Raw genomic sequence first — 14350 nt, 5'->3', positions numbered from 1 at the left:
TGGGAGGTTGACCCATTAACATTAGAGGCAGACCCTGGAGATATTCCACAAAACTAACTCTGCTAAAGTGTGTTCTGACATCTCCTATGTGATAAAAGTTCCTGACACAGCAGGAGCTGACGTCTTGGTATTCTACCTGCAAATGGCAGGTTTGCAGGGGAGATGTAGCACTATCCTAGAAATTTAGCACTTGAGCTCAGAAGTAGGTAGAATGTGAATTATCTGCCACTAGTCACATAAACACTGGTGGGTATGTCTCATACCCAATTCTGCTCTGGGTTATGGGGTACACAAGGAGGTTTTTGTTAATACTGGCGGGAGCTGTGTGCAAGCTTCCAAAGGAGCAATTAGTCCTTCAGAGTTTAATCAAAGGCTGCTTAGGGGGTTTTTCCCTTAAATTAATGGGAGTATGAGTGTTCAGAGAGGGAGATTAGCCCCAGAAGACAGGGAAGCAAATTAAACTTTTATTTTGATTTGAATTGGGAGTGAATAAAGCGTTGCCTGCTTACTTAACTCAAGTGAAGTTAACATGCGAGAATGAATGGAGACTAACTTCTCTGTGTGGCAAAGAAGACCTCAGGGCACTTTGCACCCAGAAATCTCCTGAAACAGACCTGAGACGGAGGTGGCCATTCATCATGCTCTGGGGTGATGGAGATTTTCAGTAAATGATGTATCAATGCAGTTAAATCTTCCCAGAACCAATAAAAATGCCCTTTGCCTTTTCCACCTTCTATTACAAGTAATTGCTATTCATCTAGTTATGGATATCTTGGAAGTAGTCACAGAGTACTGAGAGTGCCTGGGGGATGAAAAGTTAGAAGGAAATATGTAGCCATATATCATTGGCATTCATGAGAAAATTCACATTAGATGTTTGAAAGGCAGGTCCCTAGGAGGCAACAGAGAAATCAGAAACAATATTGTGCCAAAAATACCATTCTGGCTGGGGACATGAGGGAGTTTATGTCAGGCAGAGTGAAGGAAAGCTATTTGGAAAGAAAAGATATATATGCTTCTCTATATCCATTTAGTTTCTTTATATGTGTACATCCCCTGAAAAACTAGTATGTTCTGGGAATTGACAAGCAAAGTGGGACTGAAACTTCTGAAATATGCAGCTGTGCTTATATTTCTTTTACTCTAAAATCTCTGAATAACATCTTGCAACGTGATCGATATGTTTTCAAACTCATATCATTTTAAAATCTGTCTGCAACTGATAAGCCAAAAATGTGTTGTGCCCAGGTACCACTTTACACTTGGGAGGCCAAGTTTAAGCCATTGCAGATTCAGAGGCAGAATCCAAAATCACTGCCCGTTTTGGAATATACACCTGTTCTGGAGGCCTAAAGACCCGGTTGTCCCATTGATGACACCCAGACACATAGTTTGAAAAATGTGTTAAGAGGTGAACAGGTGATCCTTGCCTGGGGTCACTTTAGTGCAAAAAGAATTCTTCTTTCACTTATTTCCTCATTCTAGACTTGTTTGGGTAAAAATCACTTGAAAACAGTCCAGGGTAAGCCGGCTTACTTCTCTTCACTCATCTTGTTTAAAAAGTCTAGTGTACCACCTTCCAAGGAGATCGTACTAAATTTTATAAGGTAACAAAGAGAATGATAACTCAACATTATTATTGCTTCTGAATGGCTTTTTCCATAACACCTCTGAAATACATTTAAGTCATAAGTAGCAACCAATCACCCATGCACTCAGTAAGTTAGTGTAACTTAATCCCTCCTCTGTGTAAGGACACACACACACACACACACAATCCTGAAAAATAGACCACGCAAAATATATCATGGAAAAGCAGTCATACCTTAAATATTTTATGCATTCTTTCATTAAAGATAAATTGATTAGAAGTTGAAAGTGAAAGCATTTCTAAATGAGATATAATAAAAATCTTCATGGAATGAAGGTCATTGAATCTTGGCAGAATGCTAAAATTAGAGAATTCTAGGAAGATAGACCAACATAATCAAAGACAGAGGCATCCCAAAATGACCTGATCTTTTAAATTTGGTTGTTTTGTACTTAATAATAATGACAATAATAATAGCAGCTATTATTTAGTGGTCTCATATGAAATACTGTTTGAAGTAGTTTATATGAATAAAGTAGTTTATATGAATTAACTTATCTTCACCTCAAACTTGGGAAGTAGCTACTATTATTATCCCCATTTTACTGATGAGGAAATGAAAGCACAGAAGAGTTAGGTAACCTGAACCAAATTCCTTACTGAGTGAGGAGTAGAGGCTGGATTGAAATGAGGAAGCATAGCTACAGAGAATGGACTTTCAGCTACCACTGTCTCGTCTTGAAAAGCTCACAAAGCCACTGAGTCAATGACCCTGTTGTCCTTTCCATTTCCCTTCTGACATGGTGAACTAACAGAACCAATGCCGTCTTGGACGTGGGGGACAAGGAAGTATTGGGCATCTATCTATATGCAAAGTGGACTTCTGGATTGGGTTGGGAGCTATTCCCCAGAATCATAGCCTTTTGTTTACATTATGCAGAGAAAGGAAACTAGTGTAGTGGAAACGTGACTGCTTTCTGTTGTTCTCTTTCCTTCCACAGGTCTGTTTAGTCTAGTAGGTGATCATCGGGCCTGGACAAAAAGCAGTTTTAAGAGCACCGCTCTGCCCTTAATCTCACTACATCCTCTCCCTCTTTAGATATTTTCCTAAAACTACCTTTACATTCAACCTGCCTATTGCTCTGGAAACCAATTAATGTCTTTTTCAGAGTAATTCTAAGTACATATGTCTGGATCGCTGACAACAATCCTGTGCTTCCTATATATAATACAGAAAGGGCCTTAGTCTTAAAATCAAAAGATCTAGGTACAAGGTCCAGCTTGGCCACACACTACGTACATGCTTTTGGCCCAATACCTGAAGTTGTGTTACATTATTTGGAAGCCTGCCTCCTCCTTGTCTCTGTTGAATTGCTTGCTCTCCCAACTCAACATAGAATTGTGAGACAAGAAATGTTGCGGGATTTACTAAGATTATGCAACTGGTTGTGGGCAGCGGTGGACTGTCCCTGAGCCCTTTGGATTTCTGGTCCAGTGATGTTTTCACTGGGCCAGTCTGCCCATGGGGAAGCTCTGCAGAAGGCACTGCTACTTCTAAGAGTGGTTTTCAGATTCTCTGGTTATTCCCTCCCCACTGTTCACAGCTCACAAGACTCTTATCTAGACCTGGATATAAATTAGAATCACAGTTTTGTTCCAAGTCACCCAAATTTAGAGGGTGGAAAATATAAAACAGTGCTTTTAGAAGAGTATTCATTCTTTATCCTGGTGGCTCCAGGAACGTTAATTAATCTCCTGGAGCGTCACTTTTTGTTTTTCTTGGTAATTAAAACAATCAAAATGAGACATTTTGTTTGAGAAAGCACCTTTCACACTGTAAGTCAATTTACAAAGGTGGGATGCTATTTATAAAAACATGAGATCCAGGTACTAGAAGGGAGTTTAAGTCCTGTCAGTAAAAAGGCAGGAAGCAGGCATAAACTGGGGGAAATCTGAGAAAATATCTTAATACCCTGCCCTTGGAGAAGTGTACCATCAGGTAAGCAGATGATTTTTTTTTTTTTTTTTTTTTTTTTTTTTGGGCCTACAAATGCCATCACCAAAGCCGAAAGAATGTGCAAAGTGCTGGGTAACGAAGTCTGTCCCCTGTGCCCCAGGCCACAGCATCTTTCTTCTCAGGGACCAAGCATCTAGCGAAAGTAACGCACTCTCAACAGAAAGCCTGATTCGCATTTCTGCAACTTCAAAAAGCCAAGGAATGGGGCTCTTAAGAGACCAAGAGACAATGTCATTCCCTGTTGCCAAATGAGTTATTTTTTTCTCTCTCTCCTTTTTATTTTTATTCTTTTAGAAATTCTAGCCTCTCAAAAGCAGAGGAATTTCCCAGAGTTTTACAGCAGCAGTGTTGACAGGCAACTGCATTTTCCTCCCGAGATGACTCCTATTTCCATGAGGTCAGGAATGCCACTGGGAGCACATATCAGGGGACAGGTTGATGGAAGAGAAGGCAAAAGGTCCAACTGTCCAGGGGCTGGGGACTGTGAACCTTAGCCAAAGGGAACAGAATGGAATCAGTGTACACCCTGCTATGAGTGCTCACTATATTTTCCCCCTTTTCTTCCTTAATGCAGAGCCTTGGCAGAAAGGGCGTTCTTGCTCAGCAGAGAGCTTACAATTGCATAGATTCAACGTATTCATGACAATATGAATATTTAGATAATATTCTGATAAGTCTTTCCAGGTAGCTTAGAAAATTCACACATTCATGCACTTTAAAGAAGATATGCCATCATGTGCGGTCAGAAATCACTGACTGGCATGAAAGCAATTAAAATTTAGCCAATTTCCCTGATCAGTTATGCAGCAGAGAGAAACATTAGTCATTTAATCCCTTATGCATATCTTGAACTTTTTTCAATTTAGAGAGCTCTTTTAAATCCTTTATTTAGTTGATCCCTATAAAAATTTGGAGCAGTCAGTAGGACAGATATTACTGTCCCAATATTTGATGTGAGCAACAGAAGAATAGAGGCTACAACACTTAGATCATACAGCTAGCTGTTGGCAGAGTTCGAACTTTGATACCACTGCACTGCTGGTCCAGGGCTCTTTTCTCTCAACTAGGTTTTCCCAAAGTGCGTTCTGTGGAGCATTCATTCACTCTAGGATAAGCACTGCAGAAAAAAGTGTGCCAGCATCATGGAAGTCTAAGAAGCAGTATGTACTACACCTTTCTCCTCAGATTTTATAATGTACACGAGAAGAGTAGAGACACTGAGATATCCTGCAGAAAAGAACTTGTTCACCTTATTTAACCTTGCATTTTGTATAGTATTTGACTACAGGCTACTTTTTTTTTTAAAGTCCAAAAAGCACACTTTGGGGAAAACTTGCACAGTGCTATATAGCTTCATAAGAGTTCAGATTATTCACAATGAAGGAGAAACCTTCCCTTTGCAACTCTGATAAGAAGAGATCTTTCTTATCAGAAATATGTTTGCTGAGAAATTGGAACTGAACCTCCCAGGGCCAGCTTTAGGCAAAATTGTCAAGTTTGTAAGATTGGCCATTGTGGAGGAAAGCAAAGGCTCAGGATTGGAAAAGATACTAGTCAGATGAGAGACTTTTCTGTCACTTATTAGCTGGGTGCACTTTGTCCAAGTTCTTACCCCTCCAAGCTTTAGTATCCTCACTCATGAAAGGAAAGCAATCATTTTACAAGACTTACAGGACTGCTGTAAAAATTAAATGAGACAATGTATATACAATCCTTGACATAGAGCCTAGTACCTGGTCAGTATTCATAACATAGTATTATTAATACTAATGTTAATCTCCCCTTTCAGATAGCCTTCTGGTATCCCATTCATTCTCTCCCCGCTCCTGTTTTTCTATCTTTTCATAGGATCCAGCTCTCCCACCTAGCTGATGTAGGACAGAGATGGCCAATATGACGCCTTTCAGAGACCAGGCAGGTGATATGAGACTAAGGTGGGCTGGATCTTAGACAAACTGCGTCTGATTGTCTCAACTAAGGGCCAAGCATTCCTGAGGCTTGTTGTTGTTAATACATGTTTATCGTGTTGTTACCATGTAGAAACGTGAACCCAGTGATGCCAAGTCTTCAGAAACTTAAAGAGAAGCCAGAATATCCCTTTTTATTTCAGTTTCCAAATTTTCAAACATTCTGCTAGGAGGATCCAGCTTTTGGACTACCACTTAATGACCCCTGGTACAGAGGATTTTCAGCTTCTGGCTCTTGTATAGAAATAAAAAGCTACAAATTTAGAAGGGCTTAAGAGGTCACCTAGTTTAACCTTCTACTTGACGCAGAAACGCCCTCTATAATATCCTGGAGAAGTTTTCATCTAGCTGCTCCTTCTATACGCCTAGTCATAAAGAACTTGGTATCTCACAGAGAAACCACTTTTCTCTTCGTATGCACAATCTCACTGAATCCTCATATAAACCCCATGCAGTAAGTAGATAGTACTTTTTTTCCATTGTAATTATCATAAAACTGAGGCTCAGAGAGGGTATTTTACTTTCTCTAAAGTCACAAAGCTAGTATGTGTCTGCAGGTTTTGTGATACAAGCCTAGAAAGTCTAGGTTTCAAAGCCAGTGCACTTAACCACTGGCTAAACAATTCTACTCATTAAAATGCTCTGGGCCGATATTAAGCTGAAATTTGCTGCCCCGAAATGTCTACCCTTTGGTCCCAGTTCTGCTCTCCTGAGACACAAATAATAAATTTAATCTTTCTTCCACAAGACAGTCCTTCAAATATTTGAAGATGGCTCTCCTCTGCCTGTTAAATCCTCTCCTCCCCAGGCTACGCATACTCATTTCTTTCCACTGACCCTCATAAACTCCCAGTCACTTCATCATCCTTACCCTGCTCCCTAGGATAGGGTTTCAATTTGTCAAATTCTTCTTAAACCATGATGTTCAGAAGAGACTACAATCCCCCTATATGGTTACATAAGTGCAGGTTAAGGCAGAAACAGCACCTCCCTTGTTTTGGACGCTATACTTTCATTAATACAATCTCAGTTACATCTGATTTTTGGCAACTATGTCAAAAGATAAGCACATACTGAATGTTGGCCTAGAATCACCTCATGTACTGTTTGTATTTTTAACTTGAAATTATGTAAAGTCACTTTTCCCCACCCCACACTATTCTGAATAAGTAGATCAATGTTTTGATCTACTAAGACAATATATATTCTTATTAAATACTATCTTATTAGATTTTAGATACTGTTTTGGCCTATACCAATCTGTTTTGCTTTGTTTTTCTTTAAGATGACAAATTTAGCAAAGCAGAAAATAAAGAAAAGTTTCCCTACAGTCTGACTGCTTTTTCTTAAAATTTTTTCCTCTGATGCTCTAATACTGCTCCTAAATGAGCTTATTTATATTTCCCCTAAACAAAACAAACAAACAAAAAAATGCTTTGTACACATAGTTGTTTCAATAGGATCTTCCTATAAATGTTCTTGTTTTGTTTAGTCCTTTTATTTTTTTTTAATTTGGAATATATGAAGAAGAAAAAGAGTGAAAAGAAAAATAATCTTCTTCCTGTTAAACTTATCTGTGTATGATATATGTATATCATATACATTATAATATATCATATATGTAACATATATCAGTAGCAAAATTCAGAAATACTTGGATTAAAAAGAATGTAGCAAATGACTATACTCCATCGTTTTATTGAACATATTTCTGAATTTTGGTATCTGATATCCCTCCCAGCTTCTTGTCATTCCAGAGGTTAATCAAATATTCAGTAAGCTTGGGTTGATAACTTTCCACTAGAAACGTCTCTCCATGCCATTCTTTAAACAGGGGTTGGCAAAATGTGGCCTTGCATTAAATGCTATCCCTGATCACTTTTTTTGTGAATAAAGATTTATTAGAACACAGCCACTCCCATTTGTTAATGTCTTATCTATGGCTGCTTTTGCGCTACAGCAGTCCTGTTTAGTAGTGGCAACAGAGGCAAATGATCTGCAAAGTGAAAGTTACTTCCTATCTGATTCTTTACAGAAAAAGTTTCCCAACTTCTGCTTTGGTGGTTGGTTAGCAGTCCATACATCTTATTATTCAACTCCATACTGAGAACTGAAACTGGCATAATTCCCTATCCCTGTGTTAAATGATACTGAAAGCAAAAGTAATTCAGTTATTTGCTTCAGGAAGTATTTGCTTCTACAGGATAAAACTTTCATTTCAAGACCAACATCAAGACCTACATCAAGAGTCTTACTTCACGGCGTCCATCAATCTAAAGGTATTACACCATGAACTCTGCCTGTTACTAGTAAGTTCCTCATCTTGCAGTATCGACCTTAAAATCACTTAGTTCGGCTCATAAAATCCTATAAATGTCATCCGTAACTTCCCCTTCTGAGATAGCACTAAAACAATATCAATTTATACTCTCCCTTTTTGTAGTAAGTCTAATAAACTTAGGTTTGCCTGAACAAGTATTTCTTGTCACCGTTTTCGGAGATGAGAAATGACATTACAAATCCTCCAAACTACATTTATCACTCACTCTGATTCTCTTATTCTGATTAACAGAAATACCAAAAGCATTTCTGTAAGATATAATTACCTGCATTTTTAGTTGCGAAAATGGGCTCACCCAGGCTGAAGCTATAGTTAGGTGACATGTCCAGTGTCACAGATCAAAAGGGGCATGTAGTACATAGGACTGTCTATCAGGAATCCACCCTCAGGTCTCACTCTAGGTCATGAACTGAATAGGGATAATTATTTACCTCTTGGAGCCCTCAGTTTCCTCACCTATGAAAGCAATATTGTCTATGTACAGATGGAAGTATGATGTTTAGAGTTCAACTTTACTTTGAATTTTGATCTTCTCCCAGGTTAGCAACATGTCATAGGCTCTTCTCTCATGATACTGGGCAGCTACAGCTCCCAATCAGTCCCCCGATCACACAGGTAAACAATCGATACACTTACAACCATTCTGTTTTTCACTTTCAGTACAGTATTCAATGTTTTATAAGAGATATTCAACACTTTATTATAAAAGAAGCTTTGTGTTAAATGATTTTGCCCAACTATAGGCTAATGTAAGTGTTCTGAGCATGTTTAAGGTAGGCTAGTTTAAGCTATGTTGCTCAGTAAGTTAGGTGTATTAAATGCATTGTTGACATGATATTTTTAACTTACATTGGGGTTATTGGTATATAACACTATCATAAATCAAGGAAGAGCTCTATTTTCTTTCAATTTTGAAATTCATGGAAAGTATGATTTCTTATCAGTTAGAAAACTAATTTCTTCACGCTGGTCTCTTTCAGCAAGACACCTCAAGCAAAAGGCATGTGGGTTAGACGGTATTGATGACTAAGTTAAGTTCTACAGATTGGTTGCTCTAATAAGAAACAAATGTAGAAATGATTCTATTTTCGTAACAAACATATTTGCATTTATTTCATGCTGTTAACAACAACATGTAATCACGTCTCCTCTAAGAAAAGAAGTAATGTTTCTTCTATGATTGCATGTACACGCTGTGTTATATCTTTCTACTAATCTATTATCTACTATGACTGCCTATTTTGAGGGCTGGCATAACAATTATCATAACTGACAGCATTACATTCTGAAAACAAAGACTGTGATGGCATGATTCATCTTGCTACTTTGCCTGACTTAATGGCAGTTGGGGTTTCCTAGTCTAAATCAGATTTTTCAGATCATAAATATTTCATTTTTTAATTTATTATTGATTTAGTTTGATAGCAAATAACTCCATGAATGCTGAGGTTGGAAATCTGTTGTAAAATTATTAGGCATCTTTCCTTCTATCTGGTCATAGATTTTTATCACGCTGAAATAAAGCAGTGGGGCTACCTGAAGAAAATGGATTTAGGATTCTTAATTTATCTAATGCAGTTAATTAACTGGTCAATTAAAAACAAAAGGGCAATTAGTGCTGAGCACATTTGTTCTGATGATGAACATGCCATCTGAAAATGGATCTTAATCTCTGCTACAAAATTCTTTAATGTCAAAGCAATGTTGCTGTAAGTGAAGGAAGAATAAAGTCCATTAGGAGTAACTCACTTGCAACAATGATTTCCTTTCATGCCAAAGCAACACAATTAAGACACATAGAGAGAAGCTGGCCAATATTTTAAGTAATATTCCTCCATTGGTCATTCTATTACTCTATATTTACAGTGACAACCAAAGTCAATTAATACCAGCTTCTTTTTCCTACTACCAAAGTGAGAAAGTCGTTTCAGATAATGCAAAAAGGGTAAGAAACAAATACAGTATGTAATAGACCTGAGGATTTTTATAAACTGTATGTACTGATGAACATAATTCTCTATCACCCAAATTGGTGTCCTATAGGTATATCTACAGATATTAAAGAGCATCAAGTTGAGTTATACAAGAATAACTCTCCATGTTTTCCTTCTGTCATTCAGTGTGATGTGTTAGGTTATCCTTAGGCATTCTCTGTAGCTTGTAAGTGTAGTTATTGGGTACCAAGTAGAATCCTTCATGAGCCCCTTTCAAAGGCTTGTTACAAAGCTGTACATGCACATCCACTCACTGTTTTGTTTAAGCAAATGTCGCTAGTTCTCAGTGCAAAGAGAAGTCAGAAAGCTCTTTTGTAAAAGATAAACAGCAGAGATGCATCCCATCTCTCTTGTGGTAACACTCATTGTCTCCCATGTCTGCTGGGAACAACACAGTTTAACATGGCAACAATCTCCCAGAATTACTCTGTTGCCTAAAGTCTAGCCAATACTCAACTTCCTAACCTGATTTACAACCATTCGTATCACATTCATAGACTGATGAATGGTTTTATGGCCAAGAAATAGATTGAGTGATGGCTTTCTACTTAAAAAAAAAAAAAAAAAGTTATTTTGAACCAAACAAAGGAACTGTTTGTGTTTTGTGGGTTAAGAACAATTTGTCTTAGGGACAACTTCACAGTTATAGCAATCATCTCTGAAATCTTCTCCCATCTGCCTTCTGGGGTCAGATGCTGATAGAGGACATGTGGTAAGAAGAGCTCCTATGAAGGCAGGATACTCACAGTTCGAAGCTACTTCAAAATCAAGACCCACTTTTTTTCCTGCTTAACATGTGTAATTCTTGCAGAGTACGTATACATGGGGTTAGAGAAATAGAGTTCCACATTCCTTTACCTGAAATCCTCACAACCAAATATTTTTAGAGTTTAGAATGCATTAGACCAGAGATCAGCAACAGAACATTCAAAAACTCTAAAGTTATAAAGGGCTGGACAGTAAATATTTTCAGTTTTGAAGGCCATGTGGTCTCTGGTATAACTATTCTACTCTGTCTTTGTAGCGCAAAAGCAACTGTAGACAGTACATAAATAAATAGGTTTATTGGGTCCCAGCTAAACTTTATTTACAAAAACAGGCAGAAGACTGAATTTGGTCTTCAGACTTTAGCTTACTGATCCCTACTTCACTCTTTAGAAAGTCAGTGTGGTGCAAATTTACATGTATGTAGACAGTACCTTCAGTGGGCAACAGCTCTACCATCAACCAACACTTTATGTTCAGCAGCAAAACCTAAATATTCACGTTAAGTTGGATGAAACAGACTAAACAACCTCACATTAATTCAGTACAGATTATACCATCAAATTAAATTTGCCACTCAACTTACAAAGATATTTCAACTTTCAGAGATTAAAAAAAAATTTTTTTTGGAATAGCAAGAAAGAGACTGTGTACCTATACATATTCTTGTGTTAAAGTGTTTGAAATTGTTCCTTTTGCACTGAGAAATTCCATGAGAGGAAAAAGAAACACATATGGTCTGGAGGGGACAAGCTTGTCCAGTAATAGAACAATAACCTTAGCAGCTGGCTTATGAACCAAGACACCCACTTCTCCAGGCCAAAATGATATATAAAGATTGCATGGTTTATAAACTTCATCTAAAACAATGTGAGGGTGATGCATTTTTGAAACTTTTTTAGAGCTTCGGGATGTCCTTTTAAGTTTATATCTGGTCTCCTTTATTCTGCCTCAAGCATTTTTTAGGATTCTAGGAATCTAGAAATAATTCCTGTGGCTATTTTGTGTGTCAGTGCCCAGTATAAATTTTAGCTACTGAATATTTCTACCCCATTTTGCTGTGAGTAAATAGCCAGACTCTTCTTATCTAGATTGTTCTCATTGAGCCAGTGTATTCTCCTTCCTCAGGCAATTTAAACTTTTACAAATGGAATTTCTGCAAATGGCAACTGATGCATAAATATTAGCTATTTAGGCTATCTTTATGGAGCATGGCCAAATAAACTATCTCCTGGGCTTTGCCCTCATTATGGGATGCTGATAAGCAGTCAGATGGTAAAGGGCAGTATTTGCTATGAAATTATACACAAGGTTGAATCAAATAATCTTAGATTTTCAGAGCTGGAAGAAGGTGATCTCTAGGTTAAACCCTTCCTTTTTCATAGGAGGAAGCTGACAATCACTGTGATTATAAACGAAACACCCTAGATGACGAAGCTGGTGAAGAGAAAGACAATCGTAGAAGAAATGTCTCTAGATTCCCAGTTTAGTCTTTTTCTTCATAATACTAGATTGTTTGGTTGTCAAATACAAACCAAATACATACTTACTGAATACCTATGAGCTCTACATTACCTACCACACCATGTATTATAAGCAAGTATTACATATAGTTTTATCTTCAAGATAATGTATGAAAATGCTGGCAATGGAATGGAGTCTTTGATAAATACGAGACTCAATGGGTATATATGTCAGTTTGCTCTGGAGTCTTTAAGAAAAACTTTAGATAAATTCAGGCTGGAAAATGAATATATACTAGTCAGATGATTTGGTTTGCAAGAGATGAAAATACAACCCAAACTGGGTCAGGCAAAAATTCTGTCTTATTCATTCACATCTGGGAATTCCAGTTTTATAATTTCATGATATCAGGTATGAGTATAGGTTCTTTAGATAGAGGAACACAACATATCACTCCGATATGTGAAACTGGGATATAGCAAAACTCGTTTCCTACAGATCCAAATGAGAGAAGGGGTATGCAAGGAAGTGTACCCAGGGACAGCACGACAGCAAGCTGGGACTTAGCTATGGCAAGTACGTACGGATAAGAAAAGAGCAGCTGATGTATGGCAAGTGAGGTAGGGTTAGCTAGGCTGTGAAGGTTTCCTCAAGACTGAGTATTTTGAATAATTCCATCAGTCCTAGGAAGAAGGGCCGTTCTTGGTTGTTCGGTAACTGGAGGCCTCTGGACATTGGGTCTGTGCGCAATATAACCCAGAAGGGTCAGACCCTGATAAGGGAAGAAGTCGGGGTGGGGACTCAGCAAACTGTCTGCTAAGGGGAATTGAGAGTTTTTAGCCATGCCTTCAAAATTGGGTCAATAGGACTTGCAAAATATTATATTGCATTGGATCAACAGATTTATATCTTAGCAACTTGATTGTCTTCATATTACTGACAAAGGTCTTGGCTTTGTTGTCATTGGTTTAGCTTAGGCTACATGTCCATTCTTTTACAAAACATTGTAGCCAGGGGAATGGATTCCTGGTTGACATTGTCATGTCACATCCTCATCCTTGGAGCTAGGAGGTGAAGGAAATCTCACTCTCATTACATGGACTAAGGGTGTAGGGAGGTGGCTCCTCAAGAAAAAAAAAAAGAAAAAGAAAAAGAAGACAGAGCTTTCAACACAAGAAGGGGGAAGAATTGCTTGGTTGGAAAAAATAACGATTGTCCGTCAAATAAGTTGGTAATTAAAAGTTTTTACTTTTCACTCCACCCTTTCCATTCTTCATATCAGCCACAGTGATGTTTGTATGATGTAAATTAAATTGATTCTGTCCTGCTTAAAAGTCCTCATTATGATTTGAAAGTACAACATCCATACTCGTCAACATAGCCCATAGGCCTTGCATAGTTTAACCTCTTTGTCCTTCTCCAACCTTGTCTCATGTCACGGTCCTTCTGAATAGCACTGGATCTTTGTCAGGTCTTTGACAACGCAAACTCAGGCCTGCTTCAGGACCTTGTCACATTCACTCCTTTTTGCTTAGACAGTTGGTAGTCTCCTTCCTCGTCTTACCCATCTTGATTCCTGCTCTCCTACACTCTCTACCTCATGCACATGCACTCTTCGCCTGGCTAAAACCTACTCATCGTTCAAGCCTCAGTTCAAAGGTACTACTTGAACTCCACCTCATAGATCTCATAGATTGCACTTGTTTCTTCAAAGTATTACCATATTTACCACACCTAACTATTACTGTGTGTGTGTGTATATGTATGTTTGATTTTGCTGTTTTTCTTAAAAATCTGTGTCTCTCATAAGATGGCAAGACCTCAAGGGTAGAAATGAAGGGTGTTAGATTCACTACTAACACCAAAGTACCTAATGTCTGGCAGAGAATAAATATAAAAAATATATATATTTCTTGAAAAAGCATAAATTAATTAATGGATATAATGTATAATTTCACTTAAATGTAAGGTGTTAAGAGCTTAGAACCTTTGGTGTCAAAGAGAATGGAAAGATAATGTAAGATATGAGAGCATTTCTGTTGTCAACTCAACATAGCATATTGACCTGAATACTGTTTATTTTCTTTTTGATTTTTTACTCCTTGATTAAATTTGAAAGCATTTAACTTAGATTTTATAAAGACTTAAAGTTGACTATGGTCAATGTTTTGGATTTAAGTTGAAGTAACTGGTAACAGAAAGAAATTAAAG

General features: G+C 37.7%; 1 protein-coding gene across 1 annotated transcript in view; it reads left to right on the top strand.

The window, feature by feature from the left end:
* The window catches only part of CNTN6 (contactin 6), a 281470-nt gene that overhangs the window by 34604 nt on the left and 232516 nt on the right, over positions 1-14350 (top strand). The gene's annotated exons all lie outside the window — the stretch shown is intronic.

Source organism: Hippopotamus amphibius, chromosome 13 (assembly GCF_030028045.1).
Source record: "Hippopotamus amphibius kiboko isolate mHipAmp2 chromosome 13, mHipAmp2.hap2, whole genome shotgun sequence".
Classification (NCBI taxonomy): Eukaryota; Metazoa; Chordata; class Mammalia; order Artiodactyla; family Hippopotamidae; genus Hippopotamus; species Hippopotamus amphibius.
The sequence above is the reverse complement of the archived record's forward strand: the minus strand, read 5'-3'. Positions and strand labels throughout refer to the sequence as shown.